The 19,851-nt window shown below is 38.8% G+C and overlaps 1 protein-coding gene across 12 annotated transcripts in view; it reads right to left on the bottom strand.

The window, feature by feature from the left end:
- sick (sickie) overlaps nucleotides 1–19,851 on the bottom strand; it is a 1,061,378-nt gene that overhangs the window by 307,458 nt on the left and 734,069 nt on the right. Inside the window, exon 1 of one of the 12 annotated variants that reach the window (XM_083119474.1) lies at nucleotides 11,389–11,578. The exons of the other annotated variants lie outside the window; for them this stretch is intronic. The gene's annotated coding sequence lies outside the window, so the exon portion shown is untranslated. Of the gene's footprint in view, nucleotides 1–11,388; nucleotides 11,579–19,851 lie in introns of those variants that run through there. 12 annotated transcript variants of the gene reach the window in all.

Genomic DNA, 19,851 nt, shown 5'->3' with positions numbered 1-19,851 from the left:
AAGCACACGACATAAACACTATGATTGCAATGTCCCCAAAAGGTTTTCCTTCAACGAGCTGTATAAAATTACAAAAGGGAGTAACTTTCTACCAGGGATTATAATAATGAATTTGGAATAAAATTTGTTTATTTTTATTAGTTTATAATAGTTCTTATAATAATCATAAGCATAATAATAATTATTACTTTTACTATTCAAATTTTATCAATGGCCTGAACATCGGAAAAAAATTCAGTTGCCTTTCATATACGATTCATGTTTCACTCCGATTCATCGATTGGAAAAGTCACATCCTAACCACCGACGGAACTATATGAAGATCTACGATCTTTCACATCTGTGCTAATACATAAACACATCACGCAATTCAAAACCTAACTTTTAAAATTTTGACTCCCGATTGAAATTTTCGTGGGTGTGCTATGGATGCATCTACTTTAAACGTAATATACAGCACTGGAGCGCTGTACGCAGCACACAGTTAATTACAGAAAAACGAATGGGAGGAATTTCCATTAATCAGACCCCATTACAACAGAAACACCGCCCCTCCCCCACTCAAACACCGGTTCTGCACCAATAAACATTTCCGATTAATACAGGCTTATTATGTAAAATCAATTTTCGCCCCATTGGGGGCCACGAAAGATGCATGTGAAATGGATTGCAATTCAAAACGATCACGGATCTGCAACTAATGGAATTCGCACCGCGTCGCTTCGCTAATCGCATCGCTGGCTCTAACAAAAGGGCACAACCGGAAACAAATGCTCCTTGGAATAACGCTTTGCAAATGCAGACGGCGCTGAAACTCTGGCGTGAATTTCAGACAAGTCGTGACATGAATCCGAGACCCCGCAAACACTTGAAGCTGGTGGAAAGACAAACAAATCCCAATAGCCTTCCGAAACGAAAACAGAAAGGATAAGACAAAGCAACAATCGCATCTTCTAAGAGAATGAATCTTTCATGACTAAGACCTTCACTTGAAAGAGAAGATTCATAATTTATCTGCTGATATTCGCAACAAACCACCAATTGCAAACACGCTATTTTTTTGTCTACAATTTATGTAGAAATGGCAATTTTCCTTGTTAAGCTACATCATTGGCAGCGTTCGCAACAAACGTTACAAATCTGGGTTTTCAAGAGTGTCAATTTCCAATCGATAGTTTGAGAATACTTTTTTAAAAACATAAATCTGTTCTCTTAGAGGGCAGCGCCAGAGTGGGAAGACTGGAATATTTTCTGAGAAAGAAATCATATTTGGGCCAAAATAGCATTTATGTATCTAGTTTTGGATGCGACCATTTCTGAAGACACCCAAATGTCTTCCATGTACTACATCCTGGACTGCCTTTTGCGGACTAACGAGGCTCTGGCGTTCGACTCTCAGACAATATAATCTTCTGCGGGGATTGTGTTTTGTCCTATCCATGCATGCATGTTTGTGACTGTCCTTTCATCTATTTCATCTCGTCACCTTTCATCCTCATCTTTGCGATTAGCCAAAAGTGGCAGAAAAGCGCAGTAAAATAAATAAAACAATCAAGCACTTATATAGTTTTTCTTATTTCCTTGGATGTGGTGTCCTTCTGGCGCTAGCATAGTTTTAAATTGTTAGGCAATTAATCCTTGCCCCATATTGGAGAAGAGCTCAGAGAAAATCTTACTCCAAACACTTATAACGAAGAATTAATTTCAAAATTAAAACAATGTTTCCGATTAGCTGATCATTTAAGGATTTTCTCTTATGGTTATGCTGATAAAAGCTCCGAAATATATTCCGTGAATACTTTCCAAGTCTGTTTCATCTAAGCAGCAAAACGGTCACTGCAAAATTGTTATTGATTTGGTGTTTTAAGTCCACTTTATGTACAGTAAGGCTAATCGGGACTGGACCTATAGTTTAAAGTGGGATCCAAACCACTGTGGCAAGTGCCTCCACCGGTTATCGAACCCGGGACCCCTCCATTACAAGGCGACGACGCTACCACTGCAGCATCGGGGAGGCCGGTCGCTGGAAAAGACTGCATATCAAATTCGAAAGTTAACCGCTACGAAGGACGCTTCATTCTCTTTCGAAGGAGACAAATTAATAGAAGTCAGAAAAATTTGTATTCGCGTCCCCAAACGATGACTCAGAGGACGCCAGCGAAGGGGGAGAGGAACAAAGTACGTGTTTGGCAACGCCTAACTTTTCTTACCGCATGCAGCGGATGCGATATTGAAATATGGCTGGTCTTGGCCGAGTCTAATTTATACATGTAAGTTATAGAAAAAATCTGATGCGTGGTCTACAAGCCCATATCACGATCATTAGCGTCGACGGAGAATTTCTTTGGAGTGGGCACAAAGGTATGTTGTTGTAAAGTGCTTGTGTGCGTTGTCTGAAAATGTATCGTGTAGGCTGCTTGGCAGTGACCTAACAATTTCATGGTAAGTTACTGCCCACCCTAGCCCCCCCCCCCCTCTTGCAGTGACGGACTTTATCATAATTTGCATGACTTCGGGGGGTTACGTGCTTGGTTGTGTGCTGTCCTTGTGTGCTGGTGATTGTCCTTTCATCCATTCACAATTCATCCCTGTCTTCGCAATTAGCCAAAAGTGGCAGAAACGCGAAGTAAAACACATCAAATGAAAGATACTACCTAATGGCTCCTGAAATCAATTTTCACTTTAAAAAATTAGGATAAAAAAGGTTGTCACTTTCTGCAGTTATTCAACTAGGTACCGTAAAAACTACCATGACCGTTTTACAAGAACTGATGGCCGAATTACTCTAATGCAATTTCAATGGTTCATTTTTTCCAGTTGCATGCAACCTTAATTTATAATTATTGTGGATTTATGCATGATAAAATAATCATAAATCTTTAAAAAAACGGTTGCGTTCCTGTTTTGTACATTAACAAGCACTGTTAAATTTTAACAATATAATTAACATTTTACGGTAACTAACATTGTAGTACCACAGCTATCTGGATAAATCTCTCATATATTTAATCGTGTTCATTGTATGAATTATAATAAAAGTTCTTTATAGACGAGTAAAAATCCATCTGTGCAATGAAACCGCTCCATGAACAATTACTTTTTCGAACACTAACGATGGTAATTACCACCTAGTGGTGATCACCGGAAATAACATTTTGACATAACCTTAATAATTGTGAATTACAAGTGATAATTACCAGCTCATTAATTTTGTGTCGGTAGGACAAAAGAAGCTGAGAAGTATAGGGGGCGGTTTGAAATATTATTAATGATCCTCATCGTCCTAACTAACTCTGAGCAAGACAATGCAATGTTGTGAGAAGTAGAGTAGTTTAATGCGCCATAAATTAATAACCTCTTGATGAAGGTGAAAGATCTTTCTATTCAAGAAACACTTCCTGAAGATAAGGGAGGCTTCTTCGCGTTCACAGCAACAAGCAAATTAAAAATCCTGCGAGCGATAACGGTCACACGAAACTTGAACCGCACTGGTCTTTTTCTTCCGGCACAAGCTGTGGGTACTGTTGCCAGCTCTAGTTTAAGTTAGTTACAACTGCGATTTGGCGATATGTCGCGTAATCACGCTGGCATTTTTCGTCCTGCACAAGCTGAGGGCACTGTTGGCATAGTTCAAGTAATTTACTATTACTGTTTCGCGATAATCTCGACTATATTCTTGCACACACTGGTCAGATCAACATCGGACACTTAGTGCAATCTGTCCACGACCACAGCAAAATCTACTCCATGGTGCAACAGCGCTCAAAGGATAATGCCGTCTGAGTGACTTTTCATTGGATGACGCTGTTTTCTAGCTGTTTACATCGGAGTCGACTACGAATGCTCTCCAAGTTGCTCCCAAACTGTCCTCAACATCGGCATTTTGGAGCTTCTACCGGGGGAAGAACTCGGGACTGTTAGTGTTGGCACCAATGAGTGGAGTGCTAACCAGTCGGCTGCGTGAGAATGTATTAACATTGATCGGGCGAAATGTACAGTGGGATCCATGAGTATTACCCTGCAAATTGTCCATCACTATGTTCACGCACTTTATTTGACCTAATAAGAGCTTCAAGAATTAAAAGAAAACTCAAAAGAAGCTGTTGACAACTTCTGCAACATCATACATAAAAATCCATCGCTTAAAAACATATAGGATGTAAGAGAAATTTTAATGAAAATAGTCATGGACAATTTGCACGATAATACTCATGGATCCCACTGTACAGAAAGTATTACTCCAATGGTACTCTGCATAATACACTATTTATAGTCCACGGATAATTTCAGAGGGATTTGGGGATCCATCTACGGTAATTCACTTCCTGGCACAAGTAAGGGGGATTAAACAATGTTGCGAACTAAAATATTTTATTCAATAGTTACTTTACGCAGCACAACGATGATATTTCATAATTTTAAAATTATATTATTGAAAGGGCAATTTAGTCAATTATGTTATTGAAAGGGCAATTTAGTCAATTAAGTCTAGTCACATTTTAAGCCCACCTTGGGAACAAATAGGTTGATTGAGGCTACACCTACAGTGTAAAATGGAATTCGAACGAGTGAACTATACAGTCGGTCAGCGCCACAAACAATACCATGGAAATTGTCCTGCGCTTTAACATTCATTTTTATATAACATTCTACAGGTTACGGGATAATACTGATGATGGTGCTAAGGTGGTCCACTCCACTGTTTTGTTTCAATCCTCGAACGTGGTGATGTATTTCCATTAGACTATCTGCACTGGAAATCTAATTCAGGCACCCTTCATTACAAGTTATGGCGTTAACCATTAAGCTATCGAAGTTCTCGCTGATTAGATATATTTTCTTTTTTCACGAACTGTCAAGGATTTATCGAAAAATGAATGAGCATTATGGTGTCAAAAAGTACAGTCACCGAAATGCAGGACTTGTGTTTCTTTATACACCGTAATTGCACAAGATGCAATGCAATCGATATTATTCAGACCGTTCGTGGAATAGGCCTATTCATTCTTCGTAAAGATGCAGAGATCTCTGATGAAGCCCTCAAAGCGTGAAAATAAGTGAATGAAAATTAAACTGTGTAAATTACAGTGTCGCTAAGCTCGTCGCCTGTACAAGTTAAAGCTGGCAACACTTGCGCATTAACACCACCTTGAAACTGCTAATTGGTTGTTTGGCGACGAGAAAAGTGAGCAGAAGTAAAACGGGGGAGGCTTTTCTCCCAGACAGCCTGTCAAAAAAATAATAATTTACTGCCACGAGTTCCGGAAGGTAACATCAGGCAAGCAAGCAGAAGTGTCAGGGTTAAATATGTAACGCCTTTAGTTTCCCCTCACAAGTGGGTTATCAACCTTGCACAGGAACAGAGTGAACGATCGCTCTTGCAGTAAAGGATTTGTGAATTATGAGGAAAAAGTACACAAGATTTGTTTGGGAGCGGTGACCGACCTTATACACTCTCGAAAATTTCAACTTTTTGAAATACATATATATATGTATAATAGACAAGATTTCAGTGTTTAACGTACCATAAAATTTATTTCAATATGCGGAAACCACAAATAACAATGATATATTTTGCTCCGAAGTGTGACTAGCGTTTCGTGGTAAACTTTAGCAGCTTCACAGTTATTTCTTAACGCAATATCGTTGTATGGAAATTCTAACAATATTAAATCTCACATTCCTAACAAAATCGTCAAAAATTACTCAGCACCAAACCTAATACTTCTAATTAAAAAAAACTGCCAATATACATAACTTGAAAATATGCATTTCCCACTAATTAGGTGCAGGGGCGAAACAGATATTCGTGAGTATGTCAATATCTGTGTGAACAGTGTTCAATTATTCGTCGTATCCAGGTAAACTTTCATCAATTTTTAAAGAATATGTCATTGTGTGGACAAACCGTAGAAATTCTAACAATATGAAACCTAACATTCCCAATTTTACAAAAACTCAAAATTACTATCAGCAACTACGTCATGACATGATAAATAGTACCACATAAAACCATTACTTCGCTATAACACGTCCCCGTGAGCCAAACAATCTTCATAAACATTGCAATTTTTTCCTTTACACTTTCTGCTGAGTGTATCACTTTTTTGTTCAATATTTTGGCAAAAGAAAAAGTAAATAAATAAATTCATGTTGCATTTACTGTATTTACTTACATATTTCTTGAATGAACTGGCTAATGGGGCTAGGGTACATCGTAAGAAACTGGTATATGACAGTAGATCTGTGCCAAATTTTACTATTCTATACGCAATAGTTTCGGATCGATTTGAAGTCTATGATTATCAGCTCTGAAAATAATTATAATAAACATAATGAAGTGGAAATAATACAATTAAATTCAAGAAAGATTAACTACAAGAAAGTGAACCGTCTTCAATTATAATTATGTGCATATAGAGGAGTTGATTGTATATGCATATAGCTATAGCCTATATAATTAATGAACACTATATTCTTGGTGTAGATTTAATTAACTTTTTGTGTCGTTGGCAATGAAATGTACTGACACACTCGTGTATTTTCATCTTTCATTCAACAATTTTTGCACGGTACTTTATCATCGGCTTTTTTCTTCTTTCTTTCAATTTTTTCTTTTATTAGCCTTTCTCGACATTTCACTTTTCTTACTAACGAAAATTTCCCTGACTTCGACATTGTATATCTTTACTGGCGTACGCAGGGGAAGGCGGGAGAGCTGATGGGTCTGCAGCCCCTCCCGAAATTGGCAGTAAGGAACTCGAGAAAAACTAAAGTTTTAAATGCAAACTTCCCTTAAAGAGACAAAATTTGTATATTGGAACGACTTTTAAAATGAAGGTTAAAAATGGCAATTGCAAAATACTGTATACTGTATCCCACTCCCAAAGAACGCAACTACGTTATATCCAACTATTCAATTCCAGCCCCCTCCGGAAACAAATAGCTCTGTACGCCAGTGCATATCTTACACTTTTTACGGGAAAGGTACCAATTTCTTGCTAGGAAATATTTCTGGGAAACCTATTGTCCATCTTACGCACAAACTACACAAGATATGCTCGAACATTTAGTTTCTTTCCTGAACAACATTACCAACGGCAATTTCGGGAAAATTGATTGCAGCGAAGACAATCCGAATTACATCAACGAACCAGACACACAATAAAAAAAATCCGGCAAGCGCAAGTAAAGAGGAACAATGGGCAAGCTGGCAAAAGACCAACTTCCGACAAGTTGAGAAGATTTACGCAAATAACAACCCACACAGGAAGGCCATCAACCCACGCTCCTGGTAAATCACCGAAGATGATAGCGAACGCATGCACACAATATACGCATAGGAAAATAAAAACCGCAACAATGTCCAAATCACTAGATCAAGTTAACAATGGAGGAATTTTCCCATCGTTGCGCCATTCGATTAAATGGAAAGAGGGAAAAGGGAGGAACAGATTAGATGTAAATTTTCCGCCGTCAGCCACACACTCCCACGACGAGCTTGGGTTCGTGGTTTTTAAGGGCAAGCGCGATCTTCAAGCAAGAATAGCAACATTTAGGCAACATTGTATCTGCCAGTTCCAAGCTCTTTTGTCAAATGGCTTGTAGTTCTAATTGGCCAAGAGAGACTGGTTTTGCACCGGGAGACAAAGAAGCAATAACCCCCTCCCAAGGACGTATTTAGGGGCGTCCAGGGGGTCCCGACCCCCGAAAGACTAAGTAAAAAAATTAAGTAATTAAAATAATGATATATTAAAATAACGCAAATTAAATAATTAAAATATACTTGTTTAATCGGGGTTTATATATTTCCACAAAACTTATTGGAAGACAAGGATTATATTGTGGTCATACGACTTTGAATGACAGTAGGTACTAAAGACTTATGCAAGATTTATTACTACTTATAACATTCATAAAATATCACCAGGAACTTTACTTATATCAACTGTATCTAACATCCTTTTTCATATTCAATAAATATCCAATTCTGGTAGCCTGCCTCTGTACTCCATCCAGAGGATTCAGATTCGGTTCCAGGAAGACACGAGCGACATTTCATTCTTGGCTTGTTCTAACAGTTCTAATATTGTTGCGTTCTAACCGCAGCGATACAAGGAAAAATACTACTACTACTTCAATAATAATAATAATAATAATAATAATAATAATAATAACAAATCACTAGATCACTGCTTAAAATCACAAATCACAGTGATTTCATCTGAACTGTAACCTGATCACTACTTTTCCCCATCACTGCAGGCGAAACTGAGAAAATATCTCCAATGCCATCAGGGGTATTGGAGGGGGGGGGGCAATTAGGGCTGAGCCGATACCAGTGGTATCGAAAAGTATCGGTTGGAATTTATTTAGATACCTTTCCGGCATTTTGGGCTTTCACGGGCTCCGAAAAAATTGCGTCTACACTTTCGCTTAGTATCTGGAAGTTGTGCAAATTCGAAGTTTCTCTTCATCTTGCACCAGTTTTGTGTGAAATAAACTTAATTTTGTGCTCATAACATGGATCCTAATGTAATATTTGTATATTTTGAAGCAAAAATCTTGGTCAATTGGTGCATATAATTAAGAGCCGGAGTGGTTAGCACATCGCGCTACGACGCCAGGGGTCCCGGGTTCGAATCCCGCCCTGAGCATGGATGTTTGTGACTGTAGTGTTGCCTACGAGACGAGACTTTGGCCTGTCTCGTCTTGTGGAAATGCTGTGAAATGCTGTCTCGTCTCGAAAATATTCGTTTGTCTCGAGACACATGATCAATTTCGTCTCGTCTCGAATTTTTAAAAGCCTGTCCCGTCTCGTCCCGTGGGCAACATTATTTGTGAGAATCCATTCATCAATTTCATAATGTCATCACTCATCCCCATTTTCGCAAATTAGCCAAAAGTGACACAAAAGCGAAGGAAAATCAAACAAAGCATATAATTAGATTGGAATACTTATACACTATTGTTAATTAATATTTTGAATACCTTTTAATTATTACAATTTCAAGTACCGGTATCGGTGGGAATCTGTTCAAAGTTGTATCAGTTCAGCTCTAGGGGTAACCCTTTCAGAAGTCCCTGGACTGCCTTTTTCAGACTAACGAGGCTCTGGTGCCTGAACTCATAGCCAATAGTCTTCTGTGGGATTTGTATTGTGCATGTCCGTGTAGGTTTGTGATTGTCCCTTCATGCATTTCATCTTATCTCCGTCCATCCTCATCTTCGCGATTAGCCAAAAAGTGGTAGAAAAGAGAAATAAAATAACCAAACCAATCAATTGAACACAATTATCAACAGAGGTTTGCGATAACCATTTAGCTACGCGCGAGCCTAGGAACTATGCCATTAATATGATTTAAAGTCTCCCGTTCGTTGCAACGGTAATTTCAGCTAAAACGAGGCGTTTGAACTTGATGACGTCTTAATATTCCTACGGCCCTGACCGATTAACCACAAGTCCTCCACCACTTGAGCTTTTGCCTAACGGCAGAAGCATTTGACTCCTGATACCGTTCAACGAACACACATACATATCTAATCGCAGTACAATTACACGTTAAAACAGCGTGCCGAGTTCAAGTCTTCCCCAACGGCATAGTGGCCTTGTGATCAAGGGGCTCCCTGGTTCGATTCCCGGTCAGAGCACATTACACAGACCAAGATAGCCTATCTGTGGATAAGTGCATTGGAATCCATCGAAGAGAAAACTACTGCAATACTGTAAATCTCTACAAATGGGGGGAAATGTTTGAAATCCACTTATTCTCAGTTAAGCTAGTAAGAAATGGTCCTACAGTAGTGGCGGCGATTGGCCCCAAAACTAGGGGAGCAAAGACAGTATATTTCCCTTTGTAGATAAGATTTAGCATAGTTCAGGGGCAAAAGTAGCGAAAATTGGGGGGCAACTCCCCCTCATCGCCGCCACTGTCCTACAGTATAGATCCTCACTGTTTTGTTAGGAACTAACTGGATTTCAGTGGAAAACTCAGTAAATTGTATTCTCCATCTTTCACTTTCATCGACTAAACTCTGTGGCGCAGCCAGTGGTGTGCCCAGGGTTCTTGAAAAGGAGGGCTCACGTATACTTTGTTTTAGTAGCCAGCTCTAATTTTACCACCTTTCCCTGCATTTGACGTTTTTTATTAACACTGGGGCAAAGGGGGGTTATGACCCCCCCCCCCCCCATTGGGCACGCCACTGGGTGCAACGGTCCTTTGAGGGTAAAAGCTTTTTCATTGGGTGACGAGTGGTCAGCGCATCGAGTCCTATCGCCGCCGTTGTTTGACTTATAAAGTCAAATGCGTTTCTTCATATTTTCAAGTAGCTCCCCACAGTACTTTAACTTGTGGGTCAATACTGAAATTAGAAGTTCCCACAGAGAATCGAACCTAGGACAACTCGCAGCAAATGCGTATGTTCGAACCCATTCCGGCATGTGGGATTAAACTTTAATTATAACAATTTCATTTTATTGCACAAATGCATGTTTCTCCCTTCATGAAAACAATAAATTTATATGTACAATTTCGTGTAATTGGATATTTTCGAGAAGTCGCCTAGTCAATATAAACGCATAGATGACATGAGTGACTAACGCATTTCAATCTCTTACCTACACTCTTAGTTTTCATCGAGATGCGATACAATACACCGATATTATGAAATCAATGCGATCTTCCATACACATCAGGATACCCGCGCTTCTCAAACCTCCACCCCATTCAGAGGTTACGTTCATTTCGGCAAAACAAATTCCCAGATCAAGCAAAAAATGAAATTTCTTCCCAAATCCTGGCAATTAAAAAAAAATCCCTTACTTTTCGAGGTGTTTAAACATATTTTCAAAATTGCTTGGTTTCTTTACAATTTTTCTTCAGGACAGTGGGGACACTCACTGTCCTTTGTCACTAACACCCCCTAACCCTTTCGTGTGACACTAGTGAGCACGCACGAGATTTGGGGTCACAACAATTTTCTCCTCTTAACACAAAAGTTAGTGGTAACGTCGTCGCCTTGTAATCAAGGAGTCCCGGGTTCGATACCCGGTGGAGGCACATAGCACAGTAGTTCGAATCGCTCTTTAAACTGTAAGTCCAGTCCCGATTAGCCTTTTTGTGCACAACAATTCAATTCAACACAAAATTTAATCCTTCGAAGAAATTAATACGACAAATTTTTGTGCTACCAGTAGCTACTAACAGCACAACAATACGTAATACCATTACTTAATAATTACTATCTGTAACATTTTTGTGTTCTATAATACTTTAGTTATTTTTTTGGACTAGTGAAAACAAAGAAAGCAAATAACGATGAAATATTTCCATTCAAGACATACCATACAAGACATAAATACAAAACGAGAGAACTAAAATAATTTACCTGTACTTTATCCTACAGTAGTGTTAACGTTGCGGCAATTCTGTGCCCTCGACGATAGACTCACAACCGCACAAAAATTAAACGAAACACACGGAAAATTACACACTCTTATGATGCAGTTCAGGGTCGAACGTACCCGCGAGGAAAGCAACAAAACACTGACTGGCAGTCACACTCGACTACAGACATCTGGCGTGTACCGGAGGAAGTAGGATCCCGCGAAAAAAGTTCTCATTCTCTGCACGACGCACCGTTCTTACGCACAGAACTTGCTGGACGTCCTGTCCCAGACGAATGCATTGTTTTTCAAGTTCCGTCATTTTTACGCCTTCTGTTATCTTTTAACAAGCTCGCTTCGACAATTGATCTTGCTTTAGCATGCGCTGAATGAAGACATTAACAAATTACGTCACACAGTAATAATATGTAATAACAATACGGCCGGAAGGAGACAATAAATTCCGTTAAACTTCATTAACCCTGGGAAAAAAAACAACATTCCTGTGGAGACATCTAGTGGTGGATAATTAAGATTCCCATCACCGTTACGAAGACAATTGCTGTAGAATCTGCATGTCACCGTGTAAAAGGTTAGTTCACAAAATCTCGTGTGTATTTCCGCCTCGACACCTTAACGTGTTCCGTGACAAGTAGTTTTTTCACAGCTTCGGAAGCGACAATGACAATTTTCTACGACCAGGGAAAGAGAATGCCCCAGGATTATATATTTTCACATACAGCAGAATCTCGATAATGCTTTGTTCTTTGTAATCCCGAGGCAAAAATAAAATTAAATCCCTACATAGAACTTCGCTGCATTGAAGGTGGAATTTCGCTGGGTAGGATAGCAGTCAAACGAAACACCTACCGATAATCTGTTTTTCAGACGGCAGCGAGACCAGGGGCGGGCCGGGGACGCCGATTTCGGGGACACCAACCCCCCCCTCCCCCCCTTGAGTAGCACCTAAACCTTATTTCTGATTACATACGCGTGGCTATTTTTTTTTATATAAGAGTTGGATTTGTGTAGACAAAAAATAAATTACTGCTGCATAACATAACAAGCATATTGCAAAATCACGTAGCAATTTAAGCTAAGATATTACTGTTATTTTTATATAATTATGTAGGTATTAAATAAATACATACCTACAACAAACGTGTTCTTTGACAGTAATACTTAAGGCATTAAAAATTCAGGCTATTATTTTTCCTTGTTAAAATCGTAAATATATACCATGGTGGTTTTTCTTCAGGGGTGGTGGAAAAAGTAGGGTGACCATGGTGGAATGTCAGAGGGTGGCACGGTAGAAATTGTGGGGGAGGAGGTAAAACCCAACCCAATTTTTTTTATCTTGATCCGCTCCTGGGCTTAACATTGCTGCTCGAAAACGATACAAAGTTCTGAAGCACAAGACATCTTACAATTTATTGAGGGTAGGTATACGTTCAATATAGTTTAACATATTTTCTTAACATCGTTGTTACTAATGTACTGAACATTGTAAGTACTGTATTCACAATACATTATATCCTATTTTTCACATACTGCAGTTTTTTATAATACTACTACTTATTTTGTTTAAATTATGCCTAGGTCATTCCTTATTGTCAGAGTCTTTTGAAATTCGAGGCAGTCTATGTCCCTACCACTTCGATTTACTGTTTGTGTGCGGGCTTGTGGAGTTCTTTGTAAGTTGAATTTGCTTTTAAGTCTACTTTATTTACACATATGCTAACCGGGAATGGTTTAAAGTTGGATCCGAACCATTGTGCCATGTGACTTCACCGGGTCACACCGAGATTTTGAAATTTAGTAATTAAATTGTCAGAAAGATGAAGTATAGCTTAATGAACAGAAATTCTTTAAAATTTATAATAATGCAATCAATCTAATTTTTTTGTTAAACTAAGAGACTTTATTGTAGAGTAAAATTGAACACTGATTTGCCAATAATAACAATGTCTGTATTATTGGCTGGGGTCGAGCCTCACGGACCCATATAAGATGGCGCCACTGCATGCATTGTTTAATTATTGGCACTAGCGTACGAAGGAGAGAGCATATGGGATTACATTTCCTTCACGAAATTGAGAAAAATCGCAGTTTCAAATGAAGATAATTAAAAATAGTGATAAATCAAAATGGTGAATGCAAACTCCGCTTAAAATGAGCCCCAACTTGCATTTTGTCCTCGAAAAATTTGTAAAATGAAAGTTACAAGAGCGAAATATTTTGTGGTATATACCTCTCACCCTCCTATCCTAAGAAGCACTTACGTGCTTTTACGATTCCAGCCAAGACCATCTTGAGGTTCAGGCCGCAGCGCTCAGTCAAGACGTCATCATCTGGAGGCGATCGCCTTAACGCTGTAAACTCATTGTTCGATTTTTATCGTAGAGAATTAAGGTATATTTATTTATTTTATTATGTTAAATTTTGACATTTACCCTCCCGACGAATATAGTTAGAAGAAAATAGTAGAATATTGAATATTTACACCAAAATTTTCATTCGGGAAGATACCATGGCCATCACAAAAATTCCTACCATAGCACAAAGAAAGCTGAAAACTGTTAGAAACTTCATGGCGGAAAATATTAAACATTGTATTTCTTTGAAAAATATTATCAGGAATATTTGTCAGCTACAGTAAAACTCGTTACAGCTTTGGTCTAAATTTTTGTATGTAAAAATCAATGGATTAAATCAAAACCCCGCATGTTAGGTTGACCGTAAACTTGCCAAGATACCTAATCAATGAAATTTTCTTTAACTTTACCCAAAATTAATCCACCAGATAATGCAGATATTCTGTGTAGCTATACAATCTCAATACAAAAACTTAATTTCTATAACCTCTCAGCAAATGCGAAAGAAATTGGTACAAGGGCAATGTTACATTTCTGTGAATAAAGACTAAACCTAAAGTACTTGTCACATTGTAATTTCGACCCTTTTGACTTTATTGAACGAGAGAATATAAACAAATTAAATATTTGCATTGTCGTTAGTAAGATCTGTGACAATAACTTAAGAGTTTCAACATTTTCATTGGAAATAAACCATTAATATTTCGATCTTAGTATTCATTTGGAATAATTTCCTTACACTGTGTTTACACTATGTTAATAAAATCATGAAGAATGTTAGTGAATTATCAAACATTATCACTGATTTAATAATCAAAATTACGAACATCGAAGCTTCACAAAGACAAAAAATAAAATAGCAGTTCACGCGAAACAATTTTATAAAATTTACTACACATGTAGTTCATATTAACATAGTTAGGTAATAAAATGCTTTCTGTGTAAGAACATTTGTGTTTGAAACATAAGTAATATATTCTTGGATAATTTTACACACGAATATTTCATCGAAGTTCTTGTTACACATCGTACCCTTGTATTTGAATTCATATCATATCTTCCATTAGCCTCCGATTAGACTAAAGAAGCATAAAAGCGAAGTAAAATAATAATGTAAATGTACACATGTATCAATTTGGCCCAGTTGTACAGCTTTCTTTCATTAAGTATATTTTGAAACTGAAAATTTGTGTAAATTATATGAAGATGTGATCGAATGCTTGCATAACATTTACAATAACAAACTGCTTTGGTAGACATGGCCATAATATTTTAAACGTTGACTAAATCTTGAAACTAATTATTTTGCAATCATAAGCAACAACGCATCTTAACGTTAATATTAACGTTGTAATTCAGGGTAATTTTTTTGATATTTTTAAAAAAAATTGTTGACAAAAGATAAAACTTGACCAAATACAAGAGAATATTAGATGCCTATTCCGGACACATGAAATCTTTACATTATGAATTATTTCTTTTATTTATTTATGAGGATAAAACCTTTGTTACTTGTATTTTTTCGTAGGGATCGAATCACATGGAATTGTCCTAAACGTTTCTCATTTTCAGCAACATCTTGAAGAAATGTGAACGCTACTCTTACCTCCTTCATCATAATTGCCTCTACAATTGAGCACACAACACTTATACACTATACCTTTTGCACATTTAACCATATTTACACGTCATGTAAACTCGAGTACAGTTCAAAAATTGTCATTACAAATCAGGCGCGGCTCGTGCATTATTTACCCGGGGGTTCACTGAAGTGATGTGACATATATTCACTTTCCGCAAAATATACTTCCTTCGCCCAACAAAAGGATGGGGGAGGGTTTAAAAGCTTTGTCAAGAATTCTTTTTATCTGGGAGTATAAGGTTTTGTTGTAGAGGTGTGCGAATAAATTTAGGGCTGAAACTACAATAAATTGTGCCTTTATGAAAAAAGTTGAGTTTTGTTGGAATATCATGGACGTCCTCAAGTAGGGGCAAGTAATATATTTTTTCCCCACGAGGAGCAAAAAAAACACTCCTTCAGTCTGAAGTTACTGCAACGCTTTTATAATAATTACCAAAAATTACTGTGACTGAAATTAAATTATATGCGTGTAATATATAATTTTTGGTTTACATTCAATTTCCATGGGGGGGCGGCCCCCTTTTCCCCTTCCGGACGTCCATGCTGACTAATCAGAACTGGTCCTACATTTGTTAAAGGGAAATGGCAACTAATGGCATGCGCATACTAGAAATCGAACCTGAGACCCTTTCATTTATACGCGACAGGTTTGTTCAAATTTGGGGCTGGTCGACCAGCACACGCTTTTTTTCAGTGGACAAGGAAGTTTGTTTACGTTAATTATGTGCATTTCTATCGGTCATTTCTTACCTGCGCGGACAGCAACGCCTACACTGCATCAAATGACATAACCTAGGTAAAGTCCATCCCTCGTTTCACTCGCAGCATCACTTAATACTTTCCAACAAGTATCCAAGCACTTCAAAAACTAAAAAACTTGAGACTTTGACACCGAGCGACAGCGAGTCACGTCTTCGCGCCATTCTTTCTCTTTCGCGAACCCGAAGTGTTTCCACCTTTAAGGAAAAACCTCTGAATGCATGCACAAGGTATTTTGGTAATGTATCTCCTTTATTTTAATTCATCGCATCTAATTCCAGCTTCTATTTGTTTCCACTCATCCATCTCTGACACAATCTTGCATTTATTCCAAGAAGTTCGGTGCAAAAATGATACAAGAGAAGATTGAATATGTAATGTGTGCGCTTCAAACTTGAACCGCACACAGCAACACTGGAAGGGAGGAAGCAGCGAGAAAAGAGCCTTGTCCCGCGGCTTCTGCGGGAGAACGAACTGCGCATGACCGTTGGGTAGAGACATAGGTTCTGGAATCTCATCTCCCATGTATTTTGTCCTATACCCTCCTCGCGCTTCTGCTCCCGCACGAAGCTTTCACAATGGCACGAGCTGTCCTGTGGGGGTTCAACTGAGGGTCTGTATCAGGGCGGCCGATTCGCGGTTTCTTCTTCTCAGCAAGAGAGTTCGCCGTGTTACGGGCACAAATACATGACTTATTGTGTAGAATTTTTAGCGAAATAATGTGAAAATGTAAAGACATTGTTTATTGTTCATTCTCGAGGTGATTATCGTATATTACTGGGGGTTCACTGATCCTGTGCGCTATAGGGCCAACCGCGCCTGTTACAAATCCATATTCACCAGAAAGGTCCAACATTGATTCCCAAGAACCAACTCAAACATGGCGGCTATCTCGCCTCCAGTTGCTGACGCTTAGTCACGTGACCAGAGCAAGCCATCAGGCTTTCAGATAGAGAAGGTAATGTTCCAGCCCCCTTCGGAAAAAAAATCCTACATACAGTGGGATCCATGAGTATTACCGTGCAAATTGTCCATGGCTATTTTCATTAATTTTTCTCTTACATCCTGTGGGTTTTTAAGCAATCGAAGTAGTGTAGTGTCCCCGGTTCAACGCCTTCTTTTGGGGCTCGGTGGGGCTCGCAGTGTTGCCAACCGCTTATTCGAAAAAATCACCAAGGTTTTTGGTCTAACCTAACCTAAAACAGCAAGGAGCTGGCAACTTTGCTTGAGAGTTCACAAACCGGAAGTGGGGCTCGGTGGGGCTCGCAGTGTTGCCAACTTCTTACTCGAAAAAATCACCAAGGTTTTTTTTGGTCTAACCTAACCTAAAGCAAGGAGCTGGCAATCTTGCTTGAGAGTTCTGCAACCGGAAGTGGGGCTCGCAGTGTTGCCAACACCTACTCGAAAAAAAATCACCAAGGTTTTTGTCTTGGTCTAACCTAACCTAAAGCAAGGAGCTGGCAATCTTGCTTAAGACTTGCGTTACAGTGCATAAAGCAAGGTTGGTAACCTACTGGTACTTTTGCCATAATTTTTTACAAAAAAAGAAAGAGAAGAGAGGGAGGGAAGAGTTAAACAACCGACGGCCTACCTACAGCTTTTTTGTCTAACCTAACCTAAAGCAAGGGGCTGGCAAAAATTGCTTGAGGCTTGGTTTACAGCGCATAAAGCAATGTTGCCAACCTACATATACTAAACAAGGAAAGCGGGCACTGCCGTAAAAGAGAGAGATGGATGGGTGGATGGTAGCGCAGTATGTGTGTGCGTGTGTGTGTGTATAATATGTAGCATTAATAACTAGAGTGTGTTGGCAACTCGCTTATAACTAAAAAAATAGAGATGCCAATGTTGCTGTAAGATAAAGAGAGAGACTAAGCTGGCAACAGTGGTGAGCGAATACGTATTATTTCCAAGTCCCGAGCGCCAATGTATATCATGATTTTTGCAAACCTCTCTCGCGGCAACGATGCGCCACACACACACGTACGTACTTTTTTTTATTTCTGTATTTTCATCTACTGAAGTGACTGAAGGGCAAGCTGAAAATCTGTAGTCAACTCAACCATGTAAAAACTTTGGGTGGGTGACTGCGGGAAGCCATTAATCACAGCCTATCTACAATTTTCATCGACTGTTGGGGGTGACTGACAGGATAAGCTGAAAATCTGTGGTCAACTCAACTGTGTTGTGTGGAAACTTGGGCGGGTAACTATGGGAAACCATCAATCACGCAACAGGAAACTGTCAATCACCTGGGGTGTGACTGCAGGAAGCTGTCCATCGAGTTGATGGTATTATTACTCGACAAAAATCAAGATTATTTGTTACTGCCGGAAACTGTGCAAATTCTCAGCTTTTGCGACGGCTATGTGATTGACAGCTTCCTGCAGTCGCACCCAGACTGTGTCTATGGGAAACCATCAATCACGCAACAGGAAACTGTCAATCACCTGGGGTGTGATTGCAGGAAGCTGTCCATCGAGTTGATGGTATTATTACTCGACAAAAATCAAGATTATTTGTTACTGCCGGAAACTGTGCAAATTCTCAGCTTTTGCGACGGCTATGTGATTGACAGCTTCCTGCAGTCGCACCCAGACTGTGCGATAAACTCAACGATATTTTTTTCCTGGATTGCACTAAAGGGCACACAAGATTCAAATCTACTGGGTGACTACAGGAAGCAATCACTCACACAGCTGTCATAAATTGTGCACGAAACAAGTTCTACTTGTTTCCGCTAGAATACAGCTGGGCGTCAACGATATTTTTTCTAGGAAAGGGCGTTCACGCATAGCTCGAACCAACCTTGAAAGTTTAGCTACCGGCAGGTATAAGTTTCTATTAGAAACCTCGCGCACATCAGTTGCAGTCGAGTATTGCTACTAGATAGTCGTATAAAAGTGTTTGCTATATCAAGTGGAATATCAAGTGTAATAGAAACCGAATTAGTTTGGTCTGTCAGGTGTGTACCATATCAGCATAAGTTATATACACACAAGTAGCTTGACCAGCTATAAAACTAAAATTTACGCAATTATACTACTGTTTCGTGTGTGTTAAATTGCTAGCAGCTTTTTGTAGGTAAGTTTTGTTTTTTTCTTATTATTTTTTACATGTGTGTGTGTTAATAATAATTGCAAGTGGTGTCAGTGAACAGAAAGTGTTGTCTTCATTAAACAACGAAATTATGCTAAACAAAAAATATGAGCATATATAACATGCGCTTAAAAAAACTATTCTTTATTGCGAATAACATAACTGTTAGTTATGATCATGTTAGTTTACTTATAATGGATAGTATTGACGCGTGTACACTGGGTTGGATTTGATGTTTTAAGTCTATTTTATGTACAGTAAGGTTAATCGGGACTGAACCTACAGTTTCAAGAACCACTTGTACGGCTATCGAACCCTTGATTACAAGCCTACCGCTACGTTATCGCAAAGGTTAGTGGAAGTACTGATTGATTTGATGTTTTAAGTCTATTTTATGCACAGTAAAACTAATCGGGACTGGAGCCACAGTTTCAAGAACCACTTGTACGGGCATCGAACCCTTGATTACAAGACAACGACGTTATCGCTACGTTATCGCAGAGGTTAGTGGAAGTACTGATTGATTTGATATTTTAAGTCCACTTTATGCACAGTAAAACTAATCGGGCGTGGACCTACAGTTTCAAGAA

This window comes from Lepisma saccharinum, chromosome 3 (assembly GCF_977018435.1).
Source record: "Lepisma saccharinum chromosome 3, izLepSacc3.1, whole genome shotgun sequence".
Taxonomy (NCBI): Eukaryota; Metazoa; Arthropoda; class Insecta; order Zygentoma; family Lepismatidae; genus Lepisma; species Lepisma saccharinum.
Note: the sequence above shows the minus strand (reverse complement) of the source record. Positions and strands in the feature narration are given on the sequence as shown.